At 34.1% G+C, this 19,824-nt stretch overlaps 1 long non-coding RNA gene across 1 annotated transcript; it reads right to left on the bottom strand.

Moving 5' to 3' along the window:
* Nucleotides 1-5,946: 5,946 nt before the first annotated feature.
* LOC148196877 (uncharacterized) lies at nt 5,947-8,552 on the bottom strand. Its single transcript, XR_015780037.1, has 3 exons — nt 8,385-8,552; nt 8,201-8,286; nt 5,947-6,371 (listed from the first exon to the last, which is right to left on the bottom strand). It is a non-coding gene; the product is annotated as an uncharacterized LOC148196877 (long non-coding RNA).
* Between the last annotated feature and the right edge of the window lie 11,272 nt (nt 8,553-19,824).

Genomic DNA, 19,824 nt, shown 5'->3' with positions numbered 1-19,824 from the left:
CTCAAAATATATTATTTATAACTTGTCTGGGATTAAATACAGTTTGAAAAAAAAAACTCTGAGAAAATTGATTAGTGATGATATCAATGAATGATCAGTATGAAAATTGGGGAACATTGCTACTGTTTCGAAAGTAAGAGTTGAAGAAGAAAATGTAAAGTATGAGACCTCTCATCCTTGATCTCTTCAACTGTCCTCATATTCAAGCCTTGCTCTTCCTTTAGAATGTATTCTGACGAAGGTTGAGTCTAGCCAATGAGCTATGCTACTTATGAAGATAAATTACTTGGATTATGTTCTGCTACAATGCATTAATTCCAAGCAATATTTTCAAGTGACAGAGGTATACAACTTCTCCAGGATGATTTTGTTTCAGATCAAAATAATATATTCTAATATTATAAAATAGATATTGTAACATCCCAAATAATGATAATTACCATTAACCAGAACTGATCACATTTACAGAGATAAACAGTGCAGTCTTAAGAATATTACAGTAGCTCAGAATTTTAAAACTTAACATACAGCACGTACAGTAAAATCTGCAGTGTTCAGAATTCATAAAAAAATAAACAGAAACCAGTTCTGATTATCCATTCTGTAGAATTTAAATACAGAATATCAAAATACAGTCCAGCACTTGACAGAATTCCAAATTTTCAGATAAATACAAAACAGATCTGCAGAACTATATATATATATACAACTGCCAAAAATACTGCACAACACACTAGACTAAAACTGCTACGGAATCGCGCCTCTACTGTTCAGCTTTTACTTCAACTTCAACCAGGTTTGCATCTTCCAAATTTTCTTCTTCCAGTAATACTTCAAGAGATGCATCACCCTCTGCTCACATCCACAACGGATGATCATTGCATTTTGACAAGACGGATTATACATGGACAGTAAACAGCACCAGGAAAATTGCAAGGGTAAGCTTATATTGTTTAATTAATACAACATACATACAGTTCACAATTTAATTCACAGATACATCAAACAACTTAATCATAAAATTTAACATATAAATCTATATAAAACAGACTGTACTGAACTGTATGAACCATGTAGTTACAGGCGTCCTTGCACCCAAGTGGTGTGGTAGCCGGGATATACCTAATCAGCTTCCACATGCGGTTAATCCTTCGCCCCTGCTAAGTGAGGGATACGAATGACCTCCACTTGAGGTTAATCATTCGCCCCTGCTAAGTGAGGGATACGAATGACCTCCTGCCATTCCCACGCATGACTACCCCCTTCTACGTGAAGATGAGCATCACGGAATATCAGGATGGACCAAGCCATCAGTAACTTGTCCATGTTCATACTTTACAAATTTAGCATTTAATACAACTGAGAAGCTCCTCCATGGAACGCTCATTCAAGTTCAAAATCATATAATCATATCATGTCGTGTTCAACCATCATATCCTTTCATAATTATAATATCTCCATTCTGTATTTCACTCTCTTAATATTAACGTCATGCATTCTTTAATCAAATAAAATGAACTTATCACAGAACCTTTGATTTCACGTTTCTGGACAAAAGAAACGAGTCATTTATTCACTTAATATGCTTCAACTCTTGATAATTTGAAAATACTGATCTTTAGAAGAGATGAATAATACATTGAAAGATTTTAAGTGTAAAGAATCTAGATAGAACCCAAGGAATAAAACCAGTGATAAGTGTTTAGATACACCAGCAATATAATTGATTTCAGAAGAACAGCACTGGCAGTCCAAGTACGAACGTAATTTAACAATTTGGACGAACGCCAGTTATGTTCGCTCAAAATTCAATAATAGGGACGAACGTTCAGTTTAGAAACCGAACCCCGCTTTGGAACGAACGCTAAGTCAATGACCGAGCACAATCAGAACGAACGTTGGTATAAACCGAACGTTGGGTAGGACGAACGTTTAGGTATATGACCGAACACCAGTTATGAACGAACGTTCAATATAGAAACGAACGCTCTGTAGACGAACGTTCAACAGAAGGTCGAACTTCATTTAGGACGAACGTTATTAAGGACGGACGCTCTACTTAAGGCCGAACGTCACTCATTTATAAAGTTTTAAATATTTAAATATTACTGAGCTAGACGAACGCTCAGATCATCAACTAGGGACGCTCATTCTCGGGCAGAATTCTTTCCAAATGAAAGAATTCTAGTCTAAGTAAGCTTAACTGAAAACCGAACGGTTTAAGACCGTACAGGGACGAATGTCCTTTATCAGTACAGAGACCAGATTTCTCAACTCTTAACAGAATTTTCCAGATTTCGATTTTTATGAACTTGACAACTTTCCTTTCAGATTTAATACATCAAATCATACAGATTTCAACATTTGGATCATTCCAAATATACAATCACCATACTCCATTTATACAGAATCAAATCAATATACATTTAAATCAAAAATCAGCAACAACATATATAATACAATTAAGCAGTGTTCATTCATGACAGATTCAATCGATCTAATCATTCCAACTCTATAACATTCACACATCTTTCATGCGTATCCAAAACAACATGCAAATGAACCAGAATTTATATCTCATATCAGTAAACGTTCATAAGGCTCAAATATCAGATTTCATATACATGCAACTCAGATTATAAAATCAAGCAGTATGAATTAAACATATAAGCTTCCCTTACCCGGATTGAAGTTCCAACTTGTCCTAGATGAAAATGGCTTTATCCAACTATGCTTCTATTATATTCTTGATTCTTCCAAAACAAATCTAATCAAAAATTGCAGAACTCTGAGACTACATACTTGCATGCACTAAAACTCTATTCTTCCAGAAACCTAAGAACGAAATACAGTAAGAAGGCTTACCAGATTGGATTCAGTTTCTGTTTGGTCCAAAATGGAGATCACAGCAGTACTAACATTCCTATGGTGCTGCAATTGTGATCAGAGAGGAAACGTGAGTTTTCTGATAGAGAGAAGTTAAGGATTCTTAGAGAGAAATTTGGAGAAAATGAAGAGTTTGGTTTTCTGAGGAAGAAGATGAATGAGTGTGCAGGTGAAAGGGTTCTCAGAAAACTTTGGTTTTGTTAAAGTAACGTTTGCTTGAACAAACATGTCCAAGACTGACACCTGCATACTAAATTCTGATTTGTAAGTTTCTAACGTGACAAGTGGCAGGTGTGCATGTAAGGAGTGGTGCGTTTTTAATGTTGCAGAGAATGATGGTGGTTCAGTTTTCTGTGCATTGCAGAGGTGAAAATCAGAGTTGAAAGTGGGTTTTTAATTACCCGCAACAGTGACGTGGTGTGTGTGTTAGTGGTGTGATGTCAGGATTAAATTTGCTAATTATCCAGGGTCTCACATTCTCCCTAACTACAAAAATTTTCGTCCTCGAAAATTCAGAATTTACCTATGAATAAGTGTGGATATAAGTCCCTCATTGCACTCTCCACCTCCCACGTTGAATCTCCATTCTTGGCATCCCACACTACCTTCACCAATCGAACATCCTTCCTCTTGTGTAATTTAGTGCGAACATCATCAATGCGGATTGGTTGCAACTCCAGCGTTCGATCAGGTTGTAGTTGAATGTCTTCCAGTTCTAAAACATGAGAGGGATTGGCTATATACTTTCTGAGTTGAGACACATGGAAAACAGGATGAAGGTTTGATAGTTGAGGAGGCAAAGCAAGCTCATAAGCTACTGGTCCAATCTTCTTCAGAATTTGATACGGTCCTATGAACTTGGGAGACAGCTTCTTTGGACGAACAACTCTTCCCACTCCAGTGATTGGATTCAACCTTAAAAATACATGGTCTCCTGCTGCAAACTCCAAGGGTCTTCTCCTCCTATCTGCATAAGATTTCTGTCTGCTCAAGGATGTCTTCAATCTGTCCTGAATCAATTTCACTTTATCAGTAGTTTGCTGGATAAGTTCTGGTCCGGTTAGCACATTCTCTCCTTCCTGAAACCAGCAAAGTGGCGTTCTGCACTTCCTTCCATAGAGAGCTTCAAAAGGCGCCATACCAATGCTAGACTGGAAACTGTTATTGTATGTGAATTCCACTAGTGGCAAGACCTCATCCCATGCGCCTAAATGGTCCAGGACACACGTCCTAAGCAAATCTTCTAACGTCTGGATGGTCCTTTCAGATTGGCCATCTGTTTGCGGATGATACGCAGAACTCATCTGTAGCTTGCTTCCCAATTCACCTTGTAAAGATTGCCAAAACCGAGATGTGAATCTCGTGTCTCGGTCAGAAACTATGCTTGAAGGCACTCCATGAAGACGCACTATCTCCTTGATGTACAGCTTAGCCAAATTTGTCATTGACATCTTCAAATTCACGGCTAAGAAGTGGGCGCTCTTAGTTAATCTGTCCACAATTACCCAGATTGAATCGTGATTCTTGACTGTGCGTGGCAGATGAGTCACAAAGTCCATGGAAATGCTGTCCCACTTCCATTCAGGAATCTCCAATTGTTGAAGCAATCCACCTGGACGTTGGTGTTCAGCCTTGGCGCGTTGACAGGTTAAGCAAGATGCCACAAAGCGTGCAACATCACTCTTCATTCCCGGCCACCAGAAAGATTTCCTAAGATCTTGATACATCTTAGTCATACCGGGGTGTATGCTAAGACGACTATGATGAGCTTCTTCCAATATAATACGTTTCAGCTCTCCATCATTGGGAATGCAAGTTCTTCCCAAATAACGCAACATACCATCCGTTCCAGCATTAAACTCCTTAGCTTTTTCTGAACCGAGTGCATCAAATATCTTCAACAGTTCTTCATCCTCACGTTGCTTCATCCAGATTCTGTCAAACACATCACTAGAAATTCTAAGATTACAGCACCTTATTACGTTCTCTCCTAATTCAAATTGTAATCTTAGATCTCTAAAATTCTCCACCAAGTTCAGCTCCTTCACCATCATCAATGAGACTTGTACTGTATTCCTGCTTAGGGCGTCTGCCACTACGTTGGCTTTCCCAGGGTGATATAGCAGTTCAAAATCATAATCTTTTAAAAATTCCAGCCAACGTCTTTGCCTCATATTCAGCTCCCTCTGATCAAACAAATATTTGAGGCTCTTGTGATCACTAAAGACTTGGAACGTTGATCCGTATAAATAGTGCCTCCAAATCTTTAGTGCAAAAACGACAGCTGCCAACTCCAGGTCGTGTGTGGGATAATTGCGTTCATGAATCTTCAACTGGCGAGACGCGTACGCTACTACACGTCTCTCTTGCATGAGCACACAGCCCAAACCTTGGTGAGATGCGTCACAGTACACTTCAAATGGCTTGGACGTGTCTGGAATAATCAAAACTGGCGCGCTCGTCAATTTCATCTTCAGCTCCTGGAACCGTTCCTCACACAGATCAGTCCAAGCGAATGGCTGATCCTTTCTAGTCAATCTAGTAAGAGGAGCCACTATCTTGGCGAACCCCTCTATGAAACGTCTGTAATAACCAGCCAGCCCCACGAAACTCCTCACTTCAGTGACTGAACGCGGGCTCTTCCAATCTAACACTGCTTGCACTTTAGAGGGATCTACTGAAATACCTTCAGACGATATCACATGCCCCAGAAACTGCACCTCCTTTAACCAGAATTCACACTTGGACAGCTTTGCGTACAACTCTTTCTCCCTCAACACGGTTAGTACTGTTCTCAAGTGTTCTTCATGTTCAGCATTGGTTTTGGAGTAGATGAGAATATCATCTATGAACACAACTACAAATTTATCCAAATAGGGTCTAAATATCCGGTTCATGTAATCCATGAAGATGGCTGGAGCGTTCGTTATGTCCAAGAGTTAAATAATAATAACTCATTAAACATATAATAAGCACACAGCAAAACACAGTGCACTCATAACCCTACAGTGTCCTTAAGAGAACAAAACTGCTCTGATACCACTAATGTAACATCCCAAATAATGATAATTACCATTAACCAGAACTGATCACATTTACAGAGATAAACAGTGCAGTCTTAAGAATATTACAGTAGCTCAGAATTTTAAAACTTAACATACAGCACGTACAGTAAAATCTGCAGTGTTCAGAATTCATAAAAAAATAAACAGAAACCAGTTCTGATTATCCATTCTGTAGAATTTAAATACAGAATATCAAAATACAGTCCAGCACTTGACAGAATTCCAAATTTTCAGATAAATACAAAACAGATCTGCAGAACTATATATATATATACAACTGCCAAAAATACTGCACAACACACTAGACTAAAACTGCTACGGAATCGCGCCTCTACTGTTCAGCTTTTACTTCAACTTCAACCAGGTTTGCATCTTCCAAATTTTCTTCTTCCAGTAATACTTCAAGAGATGCATCACCCTCTGCTCACATCCACAACGGATGATCATTGCATTTTGACAAGACGGATTATACATGGACAGTAAACAGCACCAGGAAAATTGCAAGGGTAAGCTTATATTGTTTAATTAATACAACATACATACAGTTCACAATTTAATTCACAGATACATCAAACAACTTAATCATAAAATTTAACATATAAATCTATATAAAACAGACTGTACTGAACTGTATGAACCATGTAGTTACAGGCGTCCTTGCACCCAAGTGGTGTGGTAGCCGGGATATACCTAATCAGCTTCCACATGCGGTTAATCCTTCGCCCCTGCTAAGTGAGGGATACGAATGACCTCCACTTGAGGTTAATCATTCGCCCCTGCTAAGTGAGGGATACGAATGACCTCCTGCCATTCCCACGCATGACTACCCCCTTCTACGTGAAGATGAGCATCACGGAATATCAGGATGGACCAAGCCATCAGTAACTTGTCCATGTTCATACTTTACAAATTTAGCATTTAATACAACTGAGAAGCTCCTCCATGGAACGCTCATTCAAGTTCAAAATCATATAATCATATCATGTCGTGTTCAACCATCATATCCTTTCATAATTATAATATCTCCATTCTGTATTTCACTCTCTTAATATTAACGTCATGCATTCTTTAATCAAATAAAATGAACTTATCACAGAACCTTTGATTTCACGTTTCTGGACAAAAGAAACGAGTCATTTATTCACTTAATATGCTTCAACTCTTGATAATTTGAAAATACTGATCTTTAGAAGAGATGAATAATACATTGAAAGATTTTAAGTGTAAAGAATCTAGATAGAACCCAAGGAATAAAACCAGTGATAAGTGTTTAGATACACCAGCAATATAATTGATTTCAGAAGAACAGCACTGGCAGTCCAAGTACGAACGTAATTTAACAATTTGGACGAACGCCAGTTATGTTCGCTCAAAATTCAATAATAGGGACGAACGTTCAGTTTAGAAACCGAACCCCGCTTTGGAACGAACGCTAAGTCAATGACCGAGCACAATCAGAACGAACGTTGGTATAAACCGAACGTTGGGTAGGACGAACGTTTAGGTATATGACCGAACACCAGTTATGAACGAACGTTCAATATAGAAACGAACGCTCTGTAGACGAACGTTCAACAGAAGGTCGAACTTCATTTAGGACGAACGTTATTAAGGACGGACGCTCTACTTAAGGCCGAACGTCACTCATTTATAAAGTTTTAAATATTTAAATATTACTGAGCTAGACGAACGCTCAGATCATCAACTAGGGACGCTCATTCTCGGGCAGAATTCTTTCCAAATGAAAGAATTCTAGTCTAAGTAAGCTTAACTGAAAACCGAACGGTTTAAGACCGTACAGGGACGAATGTCCTTTATCAGTACAGAGACCAGATTTCTCAACTCTTAACAGAATTTTCCAGATTTCGATTTTTATGAACTTGACAACTTTCCTTTCAGATTTAATACATCAAATCATACAGATTTCAACATTTGGATCATTCCAAATATACAATCACCATACTCCATTTATACAGAATCAAATCAATATACATTTAAATCAAAAATCAGCAACAACATATATAATACAATTAAGCAGTGTTCATTCATGACAGATTCAATCGATCTAATCATTCCAACTCTATAACATTCACACATCTTTCATGCGTATCCAAAACAACATGCAAATGAACCAGAATTTATATCTCATATCAGTAAACGTTCATAAGGCTCAAATATCAGATTTCATATACATGCAACTCAGATTATAAAATCAAGCAGTATGAATTAAACATATAAGCTTCCCTTACCCGGATTGAAGTTCCAACTTGTCCTAGATGAAAATGGCTTTATCCAACTATGCTTCTATTATATTCTTGATTCTTCCAAAACAAATCTAATCAAAAATTGCAGAACTCTGAGACTACATACTTGCATGCACTAAAACTCTATTCTTCCAGAAACCTAAGAACGAAATACAGTAAGAAGGCTTACCAGATTGGATTCAGTTTCTGTTTGGTCCAAAATGGAGATCACAGCAGTACTAACATTCCTATGGTGCTGCAATTGTGATCAGAGAGGAAACGTGAGTTTTCTGATAGAGAGAAGTTAAGGATTCTTAGAGAGAAATTTGGAGAAAATGAAGAGTTTGGTTTTCTGAGGAAGAAGATGAATGAGTGTGCAGGTGAAAGGGTTCTCAGAAAACTTTGGTTTTGTTAAAGTAACGTTTGCTTGAACAAACATGTCCAAGACTGACACCTGCATACTAAATTCTGATTTGTAAGTTTCTAACGTGACAAGTGGCAGGTGTGCATGTAAGGAGTGGTGCGTTTTTAATGTTGCAGAGAATGATGGTGGTTCAGTTTTCTGTGCATTGCAGAGGTGAAAATCAGAGTTGAAAGTGGGTTTTTAATTACCCGCAACAGTGACGTGGTGTGTGTGTTAGTGGTGTGATGTCAGGATTAAATTTGCTAATTATCCAGGGTCTCACAGATATCAATATCCGTTAGGTTATTAATAAAGTAACAATCATATTTATTTATTTATTTATATTTTATACTTGTTAAAATATATGTAAATATAATAATAATATAATAAATTTAATCATATAATTTATAGCTATTTTTTATTTAATTTTTCTGCTCATTGCTTCTTATAAAAAATGGAGTGTTGGCCATAGTTTAAATTTTACTATGCTTCTATCAAAATTATGTCTTCCTTCCCTGAGAACAATGATAATTACTTCAGAATTTTCGAATTGAAATTTGAATTCCATGATTAATTTTATATTCATCTTATTCTATTTCTTTTATAATTAACTTCAGCATTAATTATTATCTGTTCTTTGACTTGTGTAGGTATTGTGCAATATCCAACTTTTTCTAAAGCTATGCCATCTCTCTTTGCTCCATACTATCAAGATTCTTTCATATGCTCTTCAGATTCCTATGAGATAAAGACTCTACAACCAACTAGGCTTCTTTTATTTTAAGTGTCAGGAACTTGTAGAAACTTGGCAACAATTTAGTAGTATATGTGTTAATGTAATATTTGGATTGAATATATAGTTTTATGTACAAATGTATTAAATGTTATTGGACAAGTTATTGTATGAAATGAATTTCACTTTATTTGTTCAATTGGATTTATTGATTTTCAGGTAAATTAATTGTAGATTAATTGGATGAGATGATAAACCAGGAGAATTGATAACGTACATACCATGTATGTCATAATACACATACTGGACGCATCATGACAGGTGACAAAAAGTACATCATAATATACTGAACTTATTATGACATAAATTTCTACTATCATAAAGTGTACAGACGTATTATATCATCCAAAATTATATCTCAGTAACTACGTCATAATAGATTACTTTTTTACGTCATAAAATGTTATTTTTGCACCTGCGCGTCCTTACTACTAATGCATTTGAATGAAGTCTGGTTGCGTGGATATGGGCACAACTAAATCTCTCTAACTACAATAAAAGTGTGAATGGTAGGATATATTATAAGAAATATAGAAATATAAACCATAACACCTACCTTTATCTGGATATCACTTTTTGTATAATTCCTTACCTTTAAGTATGTTTCTTTCTCGTTTTCAATATTTTATTTATTTATTTATCTCTTTTTTCAATTTTTTAATCTTATTGGTAGCTATAATTAATATTATGTCTTTTTCCTTTCTATTCTTCTTACTTTCTTAGTCATTGCCTAATCTACCTATGAGGTTTATCACTTTTCTTTTGCTTATTAAGTTTGATACGTTCCTTCATTTTTTTTTTGCTGCTTTATGTATTTATTTACAGTTGTGGTTTAGAATAAAGGCTCTAATTGTTTTTCATTCTAACATTTCAATTATCCATATTTATAATTCTCCATTTAAATTATGTTAAGTGTATTTTTTTTTTGGACGTTAAGACTCAAATGTATAAATTATATGTACTTAATTAGATTGCTTGTATTTAAAGAATATAAAATAAGGGGATTTGATTTCAGGTCAGCCCTTAAATAAATAAAAATTTGAGTAATTAATCACTGCTAAAAAGTTTTATTAAATATGGCATAAGATTCTATATAATATCAATAAAAAAAAATTAAATCTGTCATAATTTACCTTCAATAAAACTGATCACAAACTTGACAACAGTTTTTCGGCATCTGTATATAATTAAGAGCAATAACAAGATTATCCTCAAGGTTAAGTTTGAATTAATGGAGTCAAAACACACTTTCAACAATTTAGCTTTATGGAACTTAATACAAAAGGGAAAAAGGATACGAAAGTCATATGGAAGTGTGTCATTTGAAGTGTCTAGAAGCAAAGAAAGAGAATTTTATTTGTGGATGAAAGGGTAGAGACAAAACAGGTGTTTGTTTTTAAACTCTAATAAGTCAAAGTCATTTACAAAATATTTATAAATTATAAGTTCTAAAACTAGTTAATCTAAATAATTGCATGAGAAAAAGAAAACGGGCCAAAGTGCATAGTAGAAAAAAACTGCTGGAAGAAACTTGAAGCGGCGGCAATGGTCTATAAGAGGAAAGAAGGTTACATAATATACGTTTTAGCCTATATTTTACATTACATCATTTGCACCCTAAATAAGATAGTAAAAGAAAATTAAACTTGATAAAATGAGTTCTAATAGATTAAATAAGGTTATATATATATATATATATATATATATATATATATATATATATATATATATAGAAAAGTAGCTGCATTACTTTCAATATATAATGAAGTAATTGTGGTGGTTGAATAGTTAACATAATATTAATATGTGAGGGAAAACTAAAAAAATATTAATAATATATTGTAAAATGAAAATTTCAGTTACTTTAGGTGATAAAGTGAAAATGTTAAAATTGAAGTTTAGGAGAAAAACAGTTAATAGTATATTAGAAAATAAGTATATTACTTGTTTTGAGATAAATTGGAAAAGCTAGATAATTTGGGAGGAATGAGTAAATTTTGTTTATTGAAAAACATGGTGCAGTGTAGCCCGCTATCAGTCAGCTTATTGGAACTAACATTTTTCTGTTTCTTTGCTTTCTACACGGTAATTTTTTGTGTGTGTTGTTTTCTCATCCTTGCTAATGGTACCTTGAAAACACACATGGTTTGGTAATCTTTTGTATGTGTTTTATTCAACATGTCTGGTGTTTAATTTTTCTTGCTAAATTATTTCCAAATTAATGATTTTTTTTTCATTCTACTTAGATTGTTTTTAAGATTTATATGTATGTATTTTGGTTTCTGATTCATGTCTTTGGTTGGAGTTTCCTAGTTTTCTCCAAGAAGTTTGCTAGGTTAATACAGGTTTCCATGTTAGTTGCTTTGCTTCGTATAGATTTGGATTTAATTCTTTATGCATATTCATCAAAAACAAAATATCATAAGATAACTGGCATAACCCCATTTCTTCAGATTTTTCTCTCAACTAGATTCACATTCTTTCTTCCATTGGATTGAGAAACCACAACAACATATTTTGTGATTTAAAGTTAGAAATGTCTGTGTGTGTTTATGTTTGATGAATTTTCCTTTGAAATATTTAGATGTAGTGGAGTGCGATCTTTTTGTGGGAGATTGGGTGCCACACCTAAATGGTTCAAGGTACAACAATGAGAGTTGTCGTGTTATTGAAGATCATCATATCTGCATGATGAATAAGGATGATATAAAATATTTTGGAATGTAGTGTATAAATAAGATGAAGAACAACATAAATGGATTTGTACTTATAGGAACTTTAGACATTATTGTTAATGTTAAAAGCTTTTGTTTAGCTATTATTAGAGCGTTAGACATTATTTTATATTAGTAAAGCTTGTTATAAGGTTATATATTTTTTTTTCTAATATAGTTTGATTTTACAATGTTTGGATTTCTAAGAGTGTTAAATTTAAATAAATAACATTTTATGTTAATTACTTGCTTTTCTTAATGATATATTATAAATTCTCTTCATTTTTATTAGTTTAATAATTATTTCAATGAGAAATTTTAATAAGTTTAAGATTATATAACTATAACAAAATAATTAGTTTGAGCAAAGTTATAAAAAAAGATTACATATGAATTTGATTTATAGGTTACATAAGAATTTATCCATAAGTAATTACATAAGGATTTATCTCTAAGTAAGGGTTATTTTTTATGTTATCAGGACTTTTAAACCCCAAAAAATACGTTTTCTGCGATTACAAAAATCACTGAAAAAATCAGCGTCACAAAATTACCGACGGTTTTCTACAAAATCACCCCTATTTCCAAGGATTTTTGGAACCGCCGAAATTAACCGGGGTTCTGTGGAACCGCCCCTATTTTTAGGGGTATCTGGAAAACCATCGGTAATTAGCAGGGGTTTTCCAAAACCGCCGATAATTACTAGGATTTTCCAAAACCACCAGAAAAATCATTTTTTTAAAAAATATATATTTACATTTAACATTAAATCAATTTACAATAATTTTTTTTGTATTATTATGATCTCATGAATTTATAATCAATATACCTTTTTAATAAACATATTCAATTAAATAAACAAAATAAAGTTCATTTCATACATTAAATTGTGTAATAATATTTAATACATCATTTGTGCATAAAACTATATATTCAATCCAAAAATTACATTATCCTACATATACTACTAAATTGTAATCAAGTTTCTACAATTTACTAACACTTAAAATAAAAGAAATTAATTTGGTTTTAATGTCTTCCATGTATAGACCTTCCATCCAAGACGAATAAATAAAAATTTGCAAATAAAATAATACAGTTAAAACAATATTGTAATAACACTAGTGCAGAAAGGGCTTTTAACGTCTGTTATTTTGGTCTTTTAACGTCAGCTCCAAAACCGACGTCTTTGTGGGTGACGTTAATCAAACATCAGACTCAAAAGGTCGAACGTCTTTATAGACGTACGTTACAGCATTATCCGACGTCTAAAGGCTGTATAGACGTCGGACATTTGCAGTAACCGACGTCTAAAGGCTCCATAGACGTCGGACATTGCATTAACCGACGTCTACTACAGCTCGTGTCTTTGGGTAACGTAGTAGCACCTTCTTCCTTTGCTAGTTTCGTCATAGAAAAAGATTGTGTCTTTTGCATCTCTTATGGCATTTCAACCCAAAACCGAATCTGGGTCCTTGCCTAGTTCCATTAAAACTGCCAATGAAAACAAACGGTGACAATAGAACTAGGCAAGGACCGAAGTTCGGATTCGGGTTGAAACGCTATAAGACATGCAAAAGACGCAAGCTTTTCTTATGAGGAAACTAGCAAAGAGAGAATGTGGTACTACGCTACCCATAGACACGAGAAAAAATGCACCAAAACACAACAAAAACTCATTTTAATCGGTTCAAATGAAAGATAATCAACCAAAGACTAATATAATCAGAATAAAAGTATGTTTAAACGGTTCAAAAGAGAAAAAACGCACCTGGAGAAGCAATGTCGCGAAGAGAAAAGGCAAGAAGGAAGACGATGATGGAGTGCTCGTAAGTGCGAGATTGATGTCTAATTTAACAGCAAACTAGACGTCGGTTCCCTAGGGTAATCGACGTCTAATCTCGCGTAAACGTCGGGACCCTCACTAATATGACGTCCAAAACAACTTTTCACCTACCCTGTCAGGCCATTTAGACGTTGGATGACGAGCACTGACGTCTGTTCGGCGAAAAAAAAATAACTTTTCATCTACCTATCAGACATATACACGTCCGTTAGAAGGGACACTGACGTCTATAATCGAATATAGACGTCGGGGTGGTGGGGTTAGACGTCTCTAAGGCGGAAAAAAATGACTTTTCACCTACGTGTCAGGCATAGAGACGTTAGTTCGGAGGGGCCCCGACGTCTATCATATTATAGACGTCGGACTCCTTCTAACCGACGTCCCTATGCCCACCTATTTACGAAAATGCCACCGATCAATAATTTACGTTAGTTATTTTGGGGTTCAACGTCTACGGGGTGACGTTAAAGGCCAATTCTACACTAGTGTAAACAATTAGATAAGTATTTAGTAATTTTTTTAATATCTTATTCCAAATGCACCAAAATTTTCTACATCATCATAAACCACAAGAAGAGACAAGAAGCAAATCAACCATAATCTTTGAAGAGACAAGAAGCAAATCAACCATAATCTTTGAAGAGACAAGAAGCAAATCAACCATAATCTTTAACTTTCGAATCTGCACCACACAGATTATAAAATGAAAAGGAAACAAGACATATACACATGCTTCCAAGTACAGGTATAACACGAAAGTTGCCATATTATTATTTCATGTCTTACAAGGGAAGCATTTCTGATCCATTTACAACACATAAAAGTAAATGGTGAATGAATAAAACACTAAGTACCAGCTATAATAGCATTGCATAAGGATAAATATTTACTAGACTCTGAATTAAATCATTACTTCTAAGAAACGGTTTAATACTATTAACAAAATATTTTTGAATGTCATAAAAATAAATTTATAGAATACTGACCACTTATATCTAGCGCTCCTTATAATTGATTGTTGTTTAAATCAAGAAACTAGAGATATGGAAGGTCCCTCAGAGATAAAAGAAATATGTTACTCAAACTGTTTGAACACAAGTCAAGATGTTGTAAATTGGTTGACCATTTAAATGTCTCATTCTTTGATAAAAAAAAGAAAATTTAAAGCATGAACTTATGATTTATATGTTATCAAATACTAATCACAACTAACCTGAATGCTATCAAAATCACTATGTACAACATACTAAAATCTCATGGAAAATTATAAATAGTATGAAAAAAAATGCCAAGTATACTTTACATGTGTTTTCACAAAGGATTAGTTATCCATTGAGAATCAGAGCAGGGATATGTACCCTAGCATGCTTATTTAAATAAAGTAATATTGTAATGTTGTAAAATTAATATAAAAAAAGTTATTTTGTTTAAAAAACATGTATGAGGTGGCGAATTGCTAGAGGAATCAATAGATTGAAACTAAAAAAGTCACAAATTCTGATAGAAAAATCCAATCAAATTGATGTATAATGATTCAGATAACTTTTAAAATAAGCAGTTATATATTACAGATAGTAAAGGAAGAAAAATTACTCATAAGCAAGTGAAAGAGCACAAGAAGTAGTTTCATAGATCATCACAACTTTGTCAGCATATTCATGACTTTTTGCAGAATCTGAAAAATGCACCTTGCATTATGAGAAAGGCAACATTCATGTGAATTGAAATGACTCATTAGAATTTTTGGATTAGAGCAATTAGAGGGATAATAAGATGGTTATAGAGCCAAATGACAGATAAAATAACACTCTTGTTTTCTATACCTAAGATCAAACCCAAGTTCATGTCTTTACCAATGAAGCTAGCTGCCACTATATTAAAAGACCATTGACAACATATGACGCAGTTATCAGGTTCAGAAACATATCTTGGATCCATCACATTCAAGAAACTAAAACTATAGTCTTCAAATATAAAGACTAAAGTTGACTTTATAAGATTAAAAAATGTAATTCAATTTTCATGTTTCTAATAATTTATCCAAGTACAAGACAGTTGATACAAAATGAGATATAAAACAGAACTTGAAATACAAAATATATGTGACCTCAAAAAGCTGGTTTACAATTGGCAAAGGAAATAATTCTTGTACTTATTCCAAGTCTAATAGGTAATTAAATAGGTAGAAAGGACATGAAAAGAGGATGCATATATAAATGGTGTTGGTGTTGGAAGTTGGAAGTAGGGGAGAATTGAAGAAAATTAACAAGAGTGGTTGAAGAAAATTAATAAGATAAGTATGAAATCAATTATTAAGCTAATAGTTATATTATATAGAGTTACATCCAACCACATTTGCAATGAAAACAATGATGAACTTTTCAATAAAACAGTCTATGAAAACTTATTCGTGCAGACAAAATAAAAGTTCTAGTTCAAGATAGATTTTACATAAACTTTTCTATCTTCAATTAAATATTCTCAACTCATTCAACTTCTAACATCAATTCCCAAAGAATCAAAAATCATAAAAAAAAAAAAGTTAATACCTAGACTAAATCTCCTAATAAACACTTGGACTTCTGCCAACATAGCATCCAAGGTTTATGTTAGGTTCCAGGGTTGGAAACCTAACTATGAACACTGACAGTAGGTAGAAACAGTAAAGAAAGAATGGGTTATATTATTGACAGCAATAGAATTCTCTTTACCAAGAATGGTTGGGAGTATAACCTCCCTCTTCTAGTCAAGGTTCAGACTTTACAAAAGAATACTCAAAAACTCCCCTCTACCTGACCCCCTTGCCTGCAACCCACTTCTAATTAACCAACAACAATTACTTCCTAACCTGTTAAAACCGTTCGACTCTCGCTCCCCCCCTTTCTACCGATCGGTGGCCCTCGGTTCCTCCCTTTCTACCGTTTGGTTCCCTACTTTTATATCGTTTGGCTTCTATCTTAAGCTCATTATATCCTATCACCCTATATCCTATTAGTTTATCTTATACCTTAGGACAAAGTAGTAATTAAAATTAAAGCATTCATCTTCATACAATATCTGTTTCAGATATTACCATTCTATAATACTCAGATAAAGGTTCACTGACAGAAAATCAGCATTTTAACAGTTATTCTATTAGTTATCTTTTCTTAATTATAAATAAGAATACTAAATGTTACTATGGGCCTAGCCTATATCTAACCGATCGGTTAAGATGGCAAAATAGTTGGATGGGACAGAGCGGTTGACATGCCGAGAAAGCATCTCATAACTGTCTAGTCCCGACAACCTTTGAACAGAGTTAAGGCGCAATTAATGTCACAACGGCTACTGTTAAGCAGTTAAGGTTTGCATTAATGATAATTAAGAGGTAAATTAATTGGTCAGATTCTTTTAGACTCTATGAATAAGGGTTTAGTCTCAAGGTAAACTCACTTTGACTCACAATTTAATTACAAACGACCTATAGAGAAAAATTCTGACTTGAGCGTCAGAGTGTATTTTGCAGGTTATCCATGCTATACAATCTATGAACTACTATATTTACCAATAACCACAACTCCTAACTTTTATAAACTTTTTAACTTATTTAATACTAACTCAAGAATGTATTCGTAAGTAAGTGAAGACAGTAGCATATTTTTAGTTAACTAGCTTCTATATACTGGTGAACTTTTAATAGAACTTATTTATCACACTTTTAGAGAGAAAGATATTATAATTTTCTTATTTTTAATAAAATTACATTATTGAATATTATTTAATTTTTTCCTCTTTTTATCCTTTATTTTAGTTAAGTTTTTATATTATTAATTCGATAAACTTATTTGTCAAATTTTAACACCAATATTTCGTGTAAGCTCATTTTTCTCAGTAATTATTAAAAAAATGTGCAACCATCAACTTAGTGGGAAATGATTGGTTATTTACTCTACCTAATTGATTTATCTTAGTTAGGTATCAAAATAATGATTGGTTATTTACTCGGCCTAATTGATTAATAGTTTTTTAAAAATTTATCATATACTTAGATATTGATTTTAAAAAATTTTATACTTTTTTATTTCTTATTTTCCAATGTTTTTTTAATTTGTAAATGACATCTCTCTTTTTGTTTTGTTATATTTTTTATTTTTATGTATATTTTTGCCAATATTTCATGTCTATTTTTAGATTTCTTAATTAACAAGTTAACCTTCAAGGCCGTAAAAAAATAGTTTAGTGTCAAAGAAGTTGATGACCCTCAGGTGAGGGTATTGTTAATCTCATGTGGGTATTTGTGAATGAAAATAGTCAAAATGAAAGTACAAAGATTTCAATTAATATAACTTTGTTATATTTGTATTGGATTTAACTCATCTAAGATATATTTAGAGTGTAGAAGATAAGTGTATGGTACACGGGATAATTTTGAACGGTCAACATTTGCAATCGTTTGGTGTGTTACATTTGTCAACGGTCAAAACAGTTCAAATGTTGGACCGGCACTTAAGTTATTAATATTGGGTCAGCGCTTAAATTATTGATGTTGGATCTGCGCTTAAGTTATTGTAATAGGGCAAATGGTTTGGGCAAGAGCGTTACTCACTCCACCACCACACACTACTCCTACACCTCCTCATGCCACTTTTACCCCTTGGTTAAAAGGTATTTACTTTCACCAACATCCACCCACTTCATTAATGCACCCCACATTCCAGCACTTCCACGGAAATCAAATTTCTCTTGCTTCTCCTCCCCTATAACTATGCTATTATGGTTGTTATTTGCTGGTGGTGGTCAAAGGTGGTCCTGTGGTGGTGGCAGAGCATAGTGGTGGTGCTCGAAGGTGGTCCAGTGGTGGTGCCAAGCAGGAGGTTCCCAGGTGTGAATACGGAGTTCAGTACCCTTAAACGGATATCGGTATTCGTAGAACACTTAAACAGATGTCGAGATTTGTTTAAGTGTTCTCTAGATGTCCTATATCTGTTGCAACCTTTCGCGTTTTCTTCTTCATTTAACACAAAACAGAGCCGCACATAGCAACACCCAGCACATAGAGAATCCACAACAATATACATTCACATCAAACCATATCTATCAAGGGATAAAACCACCAACTTGGATCAAAGACAACAACAAAGTAAGCACCAAACTCCACAGCACCACGAACCAAGCAGCAGCACAAACCTACCATGAACCAAGCAAAAAAAATGGAGAAGAGAACCTTGACAGAAATGGAAAATTGGGAAAAGAGGAATATGAGAAATTGGGGAAATAGAAAGAGGAGAATAAGAGAGGAAGCGAGAAAGTAAGAATGTGTGGGTAGGGGTGGTGTGCGGCTGAGTGAATAAGAGAGTAAAAAATTAGGGTTTTAAGAAAAAGTTAAAAAAGGTAAAAGGTAAAAGTAAAAAAGGATATTTTTTTGAATTAAAAGAAAATTGGGGAGGTGTAGGAAGTAATGTGTGGTGATGGAGGGAGTAACGCTCTTTGGAAAAATAAAAAACCAATAAATTAATTAAAGATACTGATTAAAGATATTGATAACTGATTGTAGGATAAGTAAGTTATTTATGAGTAACAGACCAAATCTAAAGGTAAGTTTGTTTTATTGGACCTATGCTAGTTTAGGGTCCATGAAATAACTTATAAATAGAAGGCTAAGCCGCAAAGGTAAGCACGTTGAATTAATTCTGAGTATTCACTCTCTACTGAACATTATCAATATTAGCACGCCTAGTGCTGTCAAAATGGTTTGTAACTCGCGAGCCAACCCGGCTCACCACGAGTTTGAGCCGGGTTGGGTTTGAAAAAAATGTAATTTTTTTATGTGGGCTAGTTTTCAACCCGGCTCACTTAGAACCTGGCTCACCCGAGTTGAACCTGTGATAAGCC

The sequence above is a fragment of the Vigna umbellata genome, chromosome 6, assembly GCF_029865625.1.
Source record: "Vigna umbellata cultivar VRB3 chromosome 6, Vumbellata_1.0, whole genome shotgun sequence".
NCBI lineage: Eukaryota > Viridiplantae > Streptophyta > Magnoliopsida > Fabales > Fabaceae > Vigna > Vigna umbellata.
Note: the sequence above shows the minus strand (reverse complement) of the source record. Positions and strands in the feature narration are given on the sequence as shown.